Source organism: Aotus nancymaae, unplaced genomic scaffold, assembly GCF_030222135.1.
Source record: "Aotus nancymaae isolate 86718 unplaced genomic scaffold, 86718_ANA_hifiasm-v0.15.2.pri h1tg000108l, whole genome shotgun sequence".
In the NCBI taxonomy this organism is placed as follows: domain Eukaryota; kingdom Metazoa; phylum Chordata; class Mammalia; order Primates; family Aotidae; genus Aotus; species Aotus nancymaae.
In genome coordinates, this window is record NW_026988523.1 from 37,106,283 (window position 1) to 37,120,894 (window position 14,612).

The 14,612-nt window shown below is 47.0% G+C and overlaps 1 non-coding gene across 1 annotated transcript; it reads left to right on the forward strand.

The window, feature by feature from the left end:
* Positions 1–588: 588 nt before the first annotated feature.
* LOC135272418 (U4 spliceosomal RNA) lies at positions 589–729 on the forward strand. The gene has a single exon (XR_010340564.1). It is a non-coding gene; the product is annotated as a U4 spliceosomal RNA (small nuclear RNA).
* The last annotated feature ends 13,883 nt before the right edge of the window (positions 730–14,612 follow it).

The following is a 14,612-nucleotide window of genomic DNA, read 5'->3' on the forward strand; positions in this document are numbered from 1 at the left end:
CTCGTGATCCTCTCACCTCGGCTTCGAGCCACCAGCCCGGCGGGTCATCACTCTTAAGTTCAGCCTTCCACAGCTCCAGGGCCCAGACACAATGCACCAAGTTCTTTTTTAAGGCATAACAAGGGTGACCTTTGCTCTCTCAATAAATTCCTTATCCCCATGAGACCTCATCAGCCTGGCCTTCACTGTTCATATTTCCAGCTGCATTTTGGTCAAAACCACTTAATAACTCTCTAAGAAGTTCCAAACTTCCTCTCCTTGTCTTCTTCTGAGCCCTCCAAACTCTTCCAACGTCTGCCTGTTACCCAGTTCCAAAACCGCTTCCACATTTTCAGGTATCTTTATAGCAATGCTCTACTTCTTGGTACCAATTTTTTTGTTCGTCCATTTTGCATTGCTATCAAGAAATAATCTGAGGCTGGGTAATTCATAAAAAAAAAAAAAATAGGTTTCTTTTGGCTCACAGTTCTGTAGACTGTATAAGAAGCATCGTGGCAGCACCTGCTCCTGGTAAGGCCTGGAGAAGCTTCCAATCATGGTGGTAGGCAAGTGGGAGCCGGTGTATTACATGGTAAGAAAGGGAGCAAGAGCTTTGCACAATGGCAGTATCATAGCCAATGAGGTTTATCCGAGGCATGATTATTGCTAATTGAAAACTTTTCCCAATACCCCGCCATGACGACTTGAAATATAGTCGGCATTGGCAATTTTTGACAGTCTCTACGGAGACTGAATAAAAAAAAAAAAAAGAAAGAAAGAGAGCAAGATAGAAGGGAGGAGGTGCCGGGTTCTTTGAGACAACCAGATGTCATGTAAACTCATAGAATGAGAACTCACTCATTACTGCAAGGACAGCACTAAGCCTTTCCTCAGGGATCCACTCCCATGACTCAGACACCTCCCCCTAGGACCATCTCCAACATTTCAACATAAGATTTGGATAGGGAGAAACATCCAAATTAGGCTAGAGTTTAAATTCTGCAAATTAGGCTAGCATACGGAGGCACAGACCCCTGTAAACAGCTCCATGCCATCTCTTCTGCCTATGTGTTTGTCTCCCCACAGACTTACGGCAACTTGAGGACAGACCATACTATATTCATCTTTATTTCGACAATCTTTTTTTTTTTTTTTTTTGAGACGGAGTTTCGCTGTTGTCACCCAGACTGGAGTGCAATGGCACGATCTCGGCTCACTGCAACCTCTGCCTCCTGGGTTCAGGCAATTCTCCTGCCTCAGCCTCCCGAGTAGCTGGGATTACAGGCACGCGCCACGATGCCCAGCTAATTTTTGTATTTTTAGTAGAGACAGGGTTTCACCATGTTGACCAGGATGGTCTTGATCTCTTGACCTCGTGATCCACCCGCCTCGGCCTCCCAAAGTGCTGGGATTATAGGCATGAGCCACCACGTCCAGCCTATTTCGACAATCTTAAAGAAAAAATGTTGGCTCCACTTCCCTCTGTAGTACCACCCATTTATTCCCTTCTTTATATAGCATAATGTCTAAACCATTGTCCACACTCATTGTTTCTCATGTCTTGCCTCACATTCTTTCTTGAACCCACTTCAGGCAGGCCTTAGGCCCCCAGTACCCCACCAGGAAGCTTGCAGCTTTTGACACAGCTGACCACCCTTTCCTCCTTGCAATTTTGTCTCCTCTTGGTTTCCAGGACACCACACTCCTCTGATTTTCTCCCCACTCTCCTTCAAAATCTCCTTTGCCGGTGCCTTCTTGTCTCCCTGACCTCTAAAGATTGGAGCGCCCCCAATTTCAATCCCTGGACCTCTTCTCTTTTCTTATCCACATTCAGTCACATCTTAGGTGATCGCATTCAGTCTCGTGGCTTTAAATACCATCTATATGCTAATGACTCCCAAATTTGTAACTCCTGCTTGGAATATTCTTTCCTGAATTCTACATTCTGTTATCCAACTGCATAGTAGCTATCTCCACTTGGGTGTCTAACACATACCTCAAACTTAACGTGTCCAAAAACAAGTTCCTGTTCTTTTCTCATGCCCCCCACCTGCTACTACAACTTTCTTTCCTGTCTCAACAGATGGCAGTGCCTTCACCCTTCCAGCTGTGTGGGCCGAGATCCCAGGCATCATCCTCGACTCTGTTCTTCACCTACCTCACATCTAATTATCAATAAATTATGTCCACATTGTCTTCAAGAGAAATCCAGACCCCAGCTCTCATCTTAACCCAAGCCACTCTTCACAGAAGGTTGAGCAGCCTCCCCCATGGCTCTTTGCCTTTGCCCCTTTCCCTTTGCCCTCTATCCCTGACTCGGCAGCCAACAAGTTCCTGTTAAAGCATAAGTCAGGCCATACTGTGATCATTCCTCTGCTCAACATTCCATTGGTAGCACATCTTATTAATATTAAAAGCCCAGAGTCAGCCGGGCATGGTGGCTCACGCCTGTAATCACAGCACTTTGGGAGGCCGAGGCGGATTGATGACCTGCGGTCAGGAGTTCAAGACCAGCCTGGCCAACATGGTGAAACTCCCTCTCTACTATATATACAAAAATTAGCCAGACGTGGTGCCATGCATCTGTAATCCCGGCTATTTGGGAGGTTGATGCATGAGAATCGCTTGAACCCAGGAGGTGGAGGTTGCAGTGAGATGGCACCACTGCACTCCCACCTGGGCGACAGAGCGAGACTTCGTCTTGTGTCTGCAGACGAAGCCCAGAGTCTCTACAGTGACCTCTATGGCCACTAATTGCCTTTCTAACCACTGCCTTTCTGATCACTTAACTATTCTCCTCACCTTCTAGGCTTGAGTTACACCCCCTCGTCTTTGCTGTTCCTCCAACACACTAAATGTGCTCCTACCTCACAACCTTCACGTTTGCCGTGGCCTCTCCAGAACGCTTTCCCCAGATTTCTGGATGTCTAACTCCCTCACCTCCTTTAAGCTGTTATTAAATGTCACCTCTTCAGGGAGTCTTTTTCTGGGAGAACCTTCCCACCTCCCAATATGTTCTTTCCCCACTTTCTTCTCTGTCCTCTCAGTACTTATCATTACCTAACATACTATGCATCTTACTTATTTATAATATTAACTATTTATTTCCCCTTCATAAAGGCAGAGATTTGGGGGATTCTGCTTTTATCACTGCTGTTTCTTCAGTGCCTGGTACAATACTTAGCATGAAGTAAGCACTCAATAAATGCTGGTTGAATGAATGAATGAATGATTCTTTGTAGTTTTAGCACCTACATCCTTTGTAAGCATTCGTTGAACTGAGCAAGTTCTCCAAAGTCGACCACAGAGTGGTGTTTCTTTATTGGCAGCAAGAACTGCAAATTTTCCAAGCATCAGACGCTACTCCATTCACATGTAAATACAGAAACATAGCCCCAAGCCAGAGAGAAATTACTTCTGTGTTCTCTGTTATATGTTGATTGCCTAGGCCTCCATCCCATCCATCAGAGAGAAGAACAGACAGTTGACTGGAATGCAGTTCACTTACGAATAGAAGAAATGACTTGAAAACCAGCTACTTGATGAGCAAAGTTCGGGAAAACGCTCTCTTCAGAAGGAGAGAGGCAGTTTCTTGCTCACCTGGGAGGAAATTTCTGGTTTATTGTGTTTCTCTCCAAAGTTATGGCTTTCCAATCCTGCCAGAAGCCACCAAGGGAGCACTGCCTTTCAGAGCGGGGCTTCCAATTCTGAAAAATTAATTTTAAATAGAGACACATTACACCTCCCCACAGAACACTTAGCAAGAAAGTGCTACTTAGACTCTGCTTGGCTGCCAAGTCTGCTCAGGCTGGGGTACTGATGGTGGGTGGCTCTCTGTCCCCCAGCCCATCTCCATAGACCCAGCCCTGGCCTGGGTCCCAGCTCCTCCTCTCTTCCTGAATCTATACACACAGTCCTGCTTTCTCATTTGCTCCTCTTCAGAGATTTCAATTCCACAAATATTTATTTATTTATTTATTTATTTTTTGAGAAGGAGTTTCACTCTTGTTACCCAGACTGGAGTGCAATGGCGCGATCTCGGCTCACCACAACCTCCGCCTCCTGGGTTCAGGCAATTCTCCTGCCTCAGCCTCCTGAGTAGCTGGGATTACAGGCATGCGCCACCATGCCCAGCTAATGGTTTGTATTTTTAGTAGAGACGGGGTTTCACCATGTTGACCAGGATGGTCTCGATCTCTTGACCTCGTGATCCACCCGCCTCAGCCTCCCAAAGTGCTGGGATTACAGGCGTGAGCCGCCGCACCCGGCTCCACAAATATTTATGAAACGTCTGCTTTTTTGTGTTGCCCTGTGCTAGGTACAGGGAAATGGTACAAAGACAGAATGAATGTTTCCTCATTCCATTCATTAGCACTGAAAAAGGTACATTTTAGAGGTTGGACACGGTGGGTGATGCCTGTAATCCCAGCACGTTTTGAGGCCAAGGCGGGAGGATTACTTGAGCTCAGGGGTTTGAAATCAGCCTAGCCAAGATGGTGAAACTCTGTCTCTACTAAAAATACAAAAATTAGCTGCGTGTGGTAGTGAGCTCCTGTAGTCCCAGCTACTTGGGAGGCTGAGACAGGAGAATTGCTTGAACCGGGGAGGCTGAGGTTGCAGTGTGCTAAGGTGGTGTCACACTTCCCCTTTCTCCCTACATCGTGAGTTCTAGACCACCAGGCTACTTACTGCCTAACTCCCCTCTCCTAATTACCATATTCCAGCTTCCATGTCTTTCTTTCTGCCCAAATTTTTGCCCTACAAAACTGTGAGCAAGTAAATGTGTATTGTTTTAAGTGGCTATATTTGTGACATTTTGTTACACAGCAGTGATAACTAATACAAACAGGAAAAGAAATTGGTCTTTAAGGTTTACTTCTAATCTTAGCCCTTTTACTCAGTGATATCACCAGTCCCAGAGGTCTTGAACCAGAAAAGCAGTAACCAAGAAATGTGCCTGGTCTGAGTTTCTGTAGGATCTTTTTATTTTTTTTGAGACGGAGTCTCGCTCTTATTGCCCAGGCTGGAGTGCAATGGTGCAATCTTGGCTCATCGCAACTTCCGCCTCCTGGGTTCAAGTGATTCTCCTGCCCCAGCCTCCCTAGTAGCGGGCATTACAGGCACCTGCTACCACTCCCAGCTAATTTTTTGTATTTTTAGTAGAGATGGGGTTTCACTATGTTGGTCAGGATAGTCTCGAACTCTTGACCTCAGGCAATCCACTGCCTCCCAAAGTGCTGGGATTACAGGCGTGAGCCACCGCGCCTGGCCTTCATAGGATCTTTTTCATACAGGAGACGCCTCAGAGCTGAGCAGCCATGTCTCTCCCATTAGTTTGAAACTCACCCAATGCCAGAGACCACATCTGTACTTTTGGCTCCCCTGTTGTCCCTCCTGCCTTCCCTCCAGGCCCTGATATTCCCCGGGGGTTAGGAAACCTTGGTGGATTAAAGTTTTCAAGACACTCCTCTTAATAGGACAGGCATAGGAAACAACCCAAGTGTCCGTCTATAGGGGATTGGTTAAATAAATCATTTCACATCCACATAATGAAATACTATTCAGTTATTACAGAAAAAAAGTGAAGCCATCTGTATAGATATGGGGAAATCTCCTGGATATATGGTTAGGAGAAAAAAGTAAAGGGTAAATAAGTGAATACTACCATTTGCATAAGAAAGGAGGAATAGACACATATGCATCTACGTGGGCTTCTCTTTGCATAAACACTGGGAAGACACAGCAGAAACTAATTAAACCTACACCCCGTAAGGGGTGGGTCGAGGAAGAAACAGGGTAGATGGAGGTGGTCGGAAGAAGACTCCTCGATGTATTCAGTTTTGTGTCATTTTTTTGGAAATTTCGAACTAGTCAAAATGTATTATTTAAAGGCACTGAAACATTGGGGGCAGGAGGGAAGGTGGGAATTGATTTCTAAAGGACCAAAGAAACTGAAGAGCTATGATTCGACAATAGGCAGCCCCCAAATCACAGAGAAAGAAGACAGAGGCCAGCTTTGCTCTCGGGACCGGGAGGTTGATAATCCTGTGTACTAGGTTACATTTGCCAGGTTACTTGGGCCTGTGTGGCCAGGTAGCTCTGAAAGGGCCCGGACGTGGAGGGAAAAGCAGGAGAGGTGTTACGGTGTATTGGTGCATGTCACAACATCCAGTCTAGGGTAATCTTGTGACCTGCAGGATTTGGTGGCAGACTGTCTAGACATATAAGGTGTTATGGGCTGAATCTGTTGAAGTCCTAACCCCAGTAACTCACAATTGACTATATTTGGGGATAGGGTCTTTAAGTTAAAATGAGGTCATTAAAGTGGGTCCAATTCTGACCGATGTTCTTATAAGAAGAGGAAATTAGGACACAGGTATGCAGAGAGGGAAGACCACGTGAGGACACAGAGATAAGAGGCCGTCTACAAGTCAAGGACGCCTCAGAAAGAACTAGCCCTCCCAACACCTTGACTTGGAACTTCTAGCCTCCAGAGCTAGGAGAAAAGAAACTATTGTTTTATTTTATTTTATTTTATTTATTTTTGAAACAGGATCTTGCTCTTTCAACCACGCTGGAGTGCAATGGCATGATCTCAGCTCACTGCAGCTTTCACCTCCTGGGTTCAAGCGATTCTCCTGCCTCAGCCTCCCAAGTAGCTGGGATTACAGGCACCCGCCACCACCCTTGGCTAATTTTTTGTATTTTTGGTAGAGACACGGTTTCACCATGTCGGCTGGGCTGGTCTTGAACTCCTGACCTCAGGCGATCCACCTGCCTTGGCCTCCCAAAGTGCTGGGATTACAAACGTGAGCCGCCACGCCCGGCCACTGTTGTCGTTTAAGTTACCCAGTCTGTGCTACTTTGTTATCGAAGCCCTAGAAAATTATTATAACACAGAAGGGGACTGGAGGGCAGTGGAAACCGCTTTGCTAGAAAAGGGGTGAGCTTGGAGGACAGAGGTGGGTGGTATCGGGGTGGCACCGGGGAAGCACAGCTCAGGGGGATCCTGTGACAAAATGAGAAGGGTGGGTGCTTTGAAAACAGGAGCTAGCAACTTTGTGTGGAGGGGGGATGGCAGAAGACAGAAAGTCTCATTTCTCTCTCTTAAAATCCCATTTTCCCCTGGGCCAGCCCATTTCCCCCACGGCCACACTCTCAATGTGCCTCTGTTCTGTTCAGGGAGCAGAAGGTTTGTCTCCAAGGAGGGGACGGTGCCGGGCTGCCCCCGTCCCTCCCCGCCATCTGACGGCCCATTGTGTCCACAGAGCTGGGTGGAGTGATTCCGAGGGAAAAATTGCCCTCCTGCTCCAGGAAGTCCTCTGGCTCCCCGGGGTCCTCGGTGCAAACTGGGGCGGGGGTGGGCGGCTCTGAGGGTGGGGAGGGGCTGCCGTCTGGGGGCTGCGCGCCAGGCTGTGCTTCCTCCCCGGCTTTCCGCCACCCGGCACCTCGCCCCTCGCCCCTCGACCCCGCGGCAGCTGGGCTCGGGGCCTGGCTCGGGGCCTCCCCTTCCCCCAGCCCTTTGTGGCTCTAGTTTATTTTCCAGTTAATGAAATAGGGGGAGGCCGAGTCCCTGCGGCTGCCCCAGGAGACGCCGGAGTTCTGAAGGCATCTCCGCGAGACTCCAGCCTGCGTCCCGGTCCCCTTCCCCCGCCCTAGGCTGCTGTTGGGTCACACCTGCCGAACATCCCCTCCACCTGGGCCTCAGTCCGCCGGCAGGGAGCGACTGCGATCCGGCCTGCACCGAGGCCGGTGTTTGCTGGTGTGGGAGGGAAAGCCCTGAGGCCTGGAGGTCTAGCGCTGCCATATGCCCGCTGTGCATCGTCCAGCAAGTCACTCGACCCCTCTGAGCCTTTGCTGCACCCTCTGTAAGACATGCCTTAGTAAGTGTGACATTGCTCTTTCCTCTGGAGTCAGGGAAGGTGAGGGAAACAGAAAGAGGAAACAAGCTTTGCAGCCTCCCAGCTGCCTAACCGCGGGCAGATTACCTAACATTTCTGGGACTTCAGTTCCTTCACCTGTAAAATGGAGACGACGTAGTCACAGAGGAGTAAATGAGAGAACTCATGTAAAGCCTTGGGGGTAGTGATGATGCCTAGTAACTGTCAGGAAAGGTGGTGTTGTAGTTATTATTGTTATTATTCAGCACTACCTTAATAAAATAACAATGCTGTGGACAGAGGTGAATGCAATTTTTTAAATTATTATTTTTATTTTTGAGAGATAGTTTTGCTCTTGTTGCCGAAGCTGGAGAGCAATGGCACGATCTTGGCTCACCACAACCTCAGCCTTCCAGGTTCAAGTGATTCTCCTGCCTCCGCCTCCCGAGTAGCTGGGATTACAGGCATGCGCCACTACTCCCAGCTAATTTTGTATTTTTAGTAGAGACAGGGTTTCTCCATGTTGGTCAGGCTGGTCTCGAACTCCTGACCTTAGGTGATCCGTCCGCCCTGGCCTCCCAAAGTGCTGCGATTACAGGCATGAGCCATCTCGCCTGGCGGTGAATCCAGTTTTATGCAGCATGAAGCTTACACCAGCTGGAGGCAGGGTCTCCAACCCATGTAAGCTTCAGGCCCCATACAATTTCTGCCAGAAAAAAAGATGAAAGTATAAATGCAAAATTAGATACATACTTGAAAATTTATTTTTAAAATGAGAAGAAGAATCATAACAAGTTGCAAATTAAAGAGTTGGCAAATCAAAAATCATTTAAAATCCAGAAAAATGACATAGTAATTTATATTAATTAACTGCCTAGCATACTTATATAATATTTTTTTAGTTTTTCTGGAAGCATGCTCTTTGATTGATTCTTCATAGTGATTTTGTCTTTTTTTATAGAGAGAGCAGAAAGATAATTCCGTTTTCCTCTGGCATGGTGGATGAAAATTTGTTTTTTTATTATTGATAGTATTTAAAAGTGTGTTTCAACTTTAAAATTTTGTGAGGCCGGATGTGATGGCTCATGCCTGTAATCCCAGCACTTTGAGAGGCCGAGGTGGGTGGATCACAAGGTCAAGAGTTCGAGATCAGCCTGGCCAACATGGTGAAACCCGGTCTCTACTTAAAATACAAAAAATTAGCTGGGCATGGTGGCATGCACCTGTAGTCCCAGCTACCAGGGAGGCTGAGGCAGGAGAATCACTTGAACCCAGGAGGCAGAGGTTGCAGTGAGCTGAGATCATGCCATTGCACTCCAGCCTGGGTGACAGAGCAAGATTCTGTCTCAAAGGGAAAAAAAAATAAGTAAAATAAAATTGCTCTAGGTAATACCATATATAATTTTAGGATAGGCCAGATATGGTGGCTTACACCTGTAATCCCAGCATTTTGGAGGCTCAAGTGGGAGGATCACTTCAATCCAGGAGTTTAAAGCTGAAGTGAGCTATGATTGTTCCACTGCACTCTTTCCTGGGCAACAGCAAGACTCTATTTCTATTAAGAATAAAAGGAATTAGGATTGTCAAATTTGAAAAAGAAAGCTATGCAAATTTTTTTCATAATTTAGCTGTTAGATTTCAGGACAGTTCAGGCTTTCTTATGTAGTAACTAATCTTAAATACTTGTTATAAAGGATGATAGTAACCAGTTTGTCCTAGGTGTAGTGATCTATTATGAATTTTATGAATGTGATTTTTATCAAACCACCAAGAAATTAGAACTTTTTGCAATGTATCCATATGAATTGCTACTCTTCATTAATTGAATTATTAAATAATCCAAGATCCTGTTAGAAATCTATCTCTTCCTCTTACTGCAGTATCTCTTTGAGGATAATCTGAGTTTTATGTTACAATTCACTTCTTAATGTCAGAATAATTTCTATCTAACAATTTTATATAAAAATCAGTGGGAGCTGGGCACAGTGGCTCACGCCTGTAATCCCAGCACTTTGGGAAGCCAAGGCGGGTGGATCACGAGGTCAAGAGATCGAGACCATCCTGGCCAACATGCTGAAACCCAGTCTCTACTGAAAATACAAAAAATTAGCTGGGCATGGTGGCGGGTGCCTGTAATCCCAGGTACTTGGGAGGCTGAGGCAGCGGAATTGCTTGAACCCGAGAGATAGAGGTTGCAATGAGCCTAAATTGTGCCATTGCACTCCAGTCTGGACAACAAGCGTGAAACTCCATCTCAAAAAAAAAAAAAAAAAAAAAAAAACAATAAAACAAAAACCTAAATGTATTTTCAACTCAATTTCCACTTAGCCAAGCCCCCAAAATACCCATGGCTCCTTTACCACCTAACATGAGGGGAGGTGGGGCAGAGAGGAAATTATAATAGAAAGAGACATCAGACTTAATGAATTATAGTTACAATATCTTACTCTTGCATCTTTTATGCAGAACCACATGAACATTCTAGCAGGGTGCCTCCCAGGGCCTTAGGAGGGCCCTGAACAAGTGAGCTTCATTAACTTTCTGATAAGTCTGCCCCCGGTTGCAGACTCTGTAATTTCAGGGGGCTGTAGAAGGTCTCTCTAGTATACCTCCAAAATGCCTCCTTATCAAGCAGAAGGGTGTCTATAATTACACTGTCAGAAATGTATTCCCTTGGTTACAGCATTGTGCCAACGCTTGCTCTCTTTTAAAATACGCTTTGGTGAGGGGTATGAGGGGAGGCAGGATATGGAGTCCCTCACATTTTAGTATGAATACATTCACCAGGGGAAGTTTAGAACTGTAGGAGAATTCTCCCGGTCGTAGAATAAAGAGTCAAGAAAGAAAGACCGTATCACCAAAGGCAAACTTTCTTTCTTTTTTTTTTTTTTTAAAGACGGGGTTTCACCATGTTGGTCAGGCTGTTCTTGAACTCCTCACCTCAGGTGATCTGCCCGCCTTGGCCTCCAAAGTGCTTGGATTACAGGCGTGAGCCACCACGCCCAGCCAGGCGAACTTTCTTCACTTCACATTTTGTGTGTAAAGTGATGTGCTGTTTCCTGCAGCCAAATCTGGGGGTCCCAAGTGGCCTATGTGAGCAGATAGAGTCAAAGAGAACCCCTCTAGCATCCAGCATTATTTTTAGTCACTTTTCAAGTATGAGCAATAATAGAAAGTCATTACTAATGGTATTAATTGCAATTTCTCAACAAAATCACGTTGCTTGGTAAGTATTTTGGACGGTACTGAGTGCATTAAGCCACATTTTGGTGACTTAGTTCAGGCTGAATTGGAGAGACATGATTTTTCTTACTTCCTCTGGCTTGCTTCCCTGGCTACCCTCTGTCCCCACTGCCCAACCTCAGTTGTAAGAGATCCTAAGTCAGGAACCAGCCTAGCCGAACTCTACCAACACCTACCCCATCCACCTTGGGTGATTTCCAGACCGTACTTTCCATGAGCTGAGCCCTTGGTGACGTGTTCGTGAAAAGGAGAATCTCAGTCCACCTTGCTTCGCTCTCCATTTAGACTCTAAACAGAGGTGGTGGTAAAATCACCTGAGAAAATCCAGGGGCAGAGGAGCAGAGACTGAAGAGGAGAGCCCGTGTCTTGAGGAGCGAGCAGCTGGCCGGTGAGCGTTTATCTCTCCCTGCGCTGGCTCCGAGCTTTCTTTTGCCCATGTAAATGAAGCAAGGGAGGAGAAGGCCCCCAGAACATAGACAGGGTCTGGGCTCCTTTTTTCATAGCAGCCATTCTCTGAAAAGTTTCTTCAAAAAACTCCACTAGCGCCTGAGCGAGCCACATTGGAACTTTTTTTTTTTTTTTTTTTTTTTTTTTTTTTTTGGAGACGGAGTTTCGCTCTTGTTACCCAGGCTGGAGTGCAATGGCGCGATCTCGGCTCACCGCAACCTCCGCCTCCTGGGTTCAGGCAATTCTCCTGCCTCAGCCTCCTGAGTAGCTGGGATTACAGGCATGCGCCACCATGCCCTGCTAATTTTTTGTATTTTTAGTAGAGACAGGGTTTCACCATGTTGACCAGGATGGTCTTGATCTCTTGACCTCGTGATCCACCCGCCTCGGCCTCCCAAAGTGCTGGGATTACAGGCGTGAGCCACCGCGCCCAGCCACATTGGAACTCTTTGTGAAGAGGCAGGCTGTCAGCTGGCTGTGTGCAATGTGCAAACCCTGGGATATTGGATAGAACTGAGGCTATGGAACACACAGCCCAAGGTCTCCGGGAATGGAGAAACACGGTGGAGTTTGACACACCAGGTGAGCATCCTGTGGTCACATTCACATAAGGTGTGCCTTTGGGCAAGCTACTTAACCTCTCTGCCACAATTCCCCTACACAGAACTGGGAATGATAATGCCCACCTTGTCATTATGAAGATTGAAACTAATGCCCATAGTGTGTCCGTCATAGTACCAGGCATGTTGTAGATGCTCAAGGAGGACTGGGTTGGCAGGAGGGACAGATATTTGGTTGAAAAAAATGTGCTCTGAGCTTCCGCCCTATGACAGGCCAGGGAGGAAGTAAGATGTGTGGGGAAGGCTTTCAAAGTGTGGCAAGGAAACAAGCTATGTAAAGACACGATGATAATAGTAAGCAGGTGACCTCCAGAAGTGGAGAGTCAGTGACTTTGGAAAGAGAGAACTGCCGGGCGCAGCAGCTCACGCCTGTAATCCTAGCACTTTGGGAGGCTGAGGCGGGCGGATCACAAGGTCAGGAAATCGAGACTATCCTGGCTAACATGGTGAAGTCCCATCTCTACTAAAAATACAAATAATTAGCCAGGCGTGGTGGGGGGCGCAGGTAGTTGCAGCTACTCAGGAGGCTGAGGTGGGAGAATCGCTTGAACCAGGAGGCGGAGGTTGCAGTGAGTCGAGATCGCACCACTGTACTCCTGCGTAGGTGACAGAGGGGAGACTCTGTCTCAAAAAAAGAAAGAAAGAAAGAGAGCGAGAACTAAAAGGCATGTCTTCCCATCAGGCAGCTCAGGGAAAATGTGTCTGAGTTGGGCCCTGAATGGGGAGTTTTGACCAGAGATTATGGTAGAAAAATATATCATGTGAAGGGGAAAGTATGAACAAAGAATTAAGGGTGTAAAAACCTGAAGACTGCCGGGCGCGGTGGCTCACGCCTGTAACCCCAGTACTTTGGGAGGCCCAGGTGGGCGGATCACAAGGTCAAGAGATCGAGACCATCCTGGCCAACATGGTGAAACCCCGTCTCTACTAAAAATACAAAAATTAGCCGGGCGTGGTGGCACGCAGCTGTGGTACCAGCTACTCGGGAGGCTGAGGCAGAAGAATCGCTTGAACCCAGGAGGCGGAGGTTGCAGTGAGCTGAGATTGCACCACTGCACTCCAGCCTGGCGACTGAGCAAGACTCTGTCTCAAAAAATAAAAAAAAAACCTGAAGCCTTCAGAGAACCACTAATAGGTTGGAGATTAGCGTCCATGTGACATACATGAATAAAGCTGGAAAGTAACAAAGTTGTCCATGAAGCTAGAAGGTAAGTTAAAGCCAGAGGGTTTACGTGCCTTGAATGTGAAGCTTAAATGTTCAGAATTCTCCAAGAAGCAAAGAACCATTGCACATTTTGAATACACATTTTGGAGAGACAGCTCCACTTTTCAGAGCAGCCAAATACCCCCACGCCAGGTGCCTGGCCCAGCCACCCTGTTTCATCAGAAGAACAAGGAATGTGGCCACCACTGAACAGGGAAATGAGGGAGGGAGGGCAGGCAAGGAGAAGTACTGGTGAGTTACACCGTTATAAATACACTTTAGGGCTGTGTGACTTGGCCATAAATCGCCGCACTGTGCTCAGGTGATGTCACTCGACGCTCGGCTGTATTTATAGCTTTGTTCACTGTTCTCTGGGATTTTTTTTCTTGGTACATTCGCGGTAATAAGTGTCTCCCCCCACACACTCATCCTGAACAACAGAAGATAAACTTTTATGCCACTTCTGCTCGTCTTCTCCCAGCTCCTTGAAAGGATGATTTCCTGGACTTATCAAATGCCTGCTTAGCTGGGAATAGCCTCCTGCAGTTCAACTGCTAGCCCCTTGGCTTTGTACTCTGTAAAATGGCGCTCAGCCTCCTCTCCACTCCAGGAAATCCGTTGTGGAACTCAGAATCAGAAACATCTCCCTTTTTGCCAGGCACGCTGGTAACGACAGTCAACATCACCAGTCCACCTGCACGGGGCTTATGACCTGGCATGGGAAACAGAAACTGATTACTTAATTAGAAGCGTGTTGAATGTTACCGGTGGAAATAGAGGGTGTTTGAAGGCAATAACAAGGTGATCTAACTTGTCTGGAGGAATTAGAAAGGCTTCTATGGAGAAGTGGTGTTTAGTGTGAGGTCTGAGGGATGAGTAGGACTTAGCTTAGGGGGCGAGGTTGGGGTAGAGCCCCAAGTAGAAAAGATTATTTCAGGCAAGGGACCACATGTGCTGAGACCCTAAACAATGACAGAAATATGGCCAGTCCCCAGAACTTAGAGAAGCCTGGTGGAGTTGGAGTACAAAGGACAACAGGGGAGTGGAGGGAGGGTAAACGTACCCCAGGCAGGCTCTGGGAACCAGCGGGAAGGTGCCGTATCAGAGCCTAAGGGAAATGGAAGCCCCAGTGAGCTTGAAGCAGGGGAATAATGTGGTGAGATTTGAGCTTGAGAAAAATTACTGGGCCTGGGCTTAGAGAGGACTTGCTGGTGTTGAGGCAGGAGAGACCATACATGG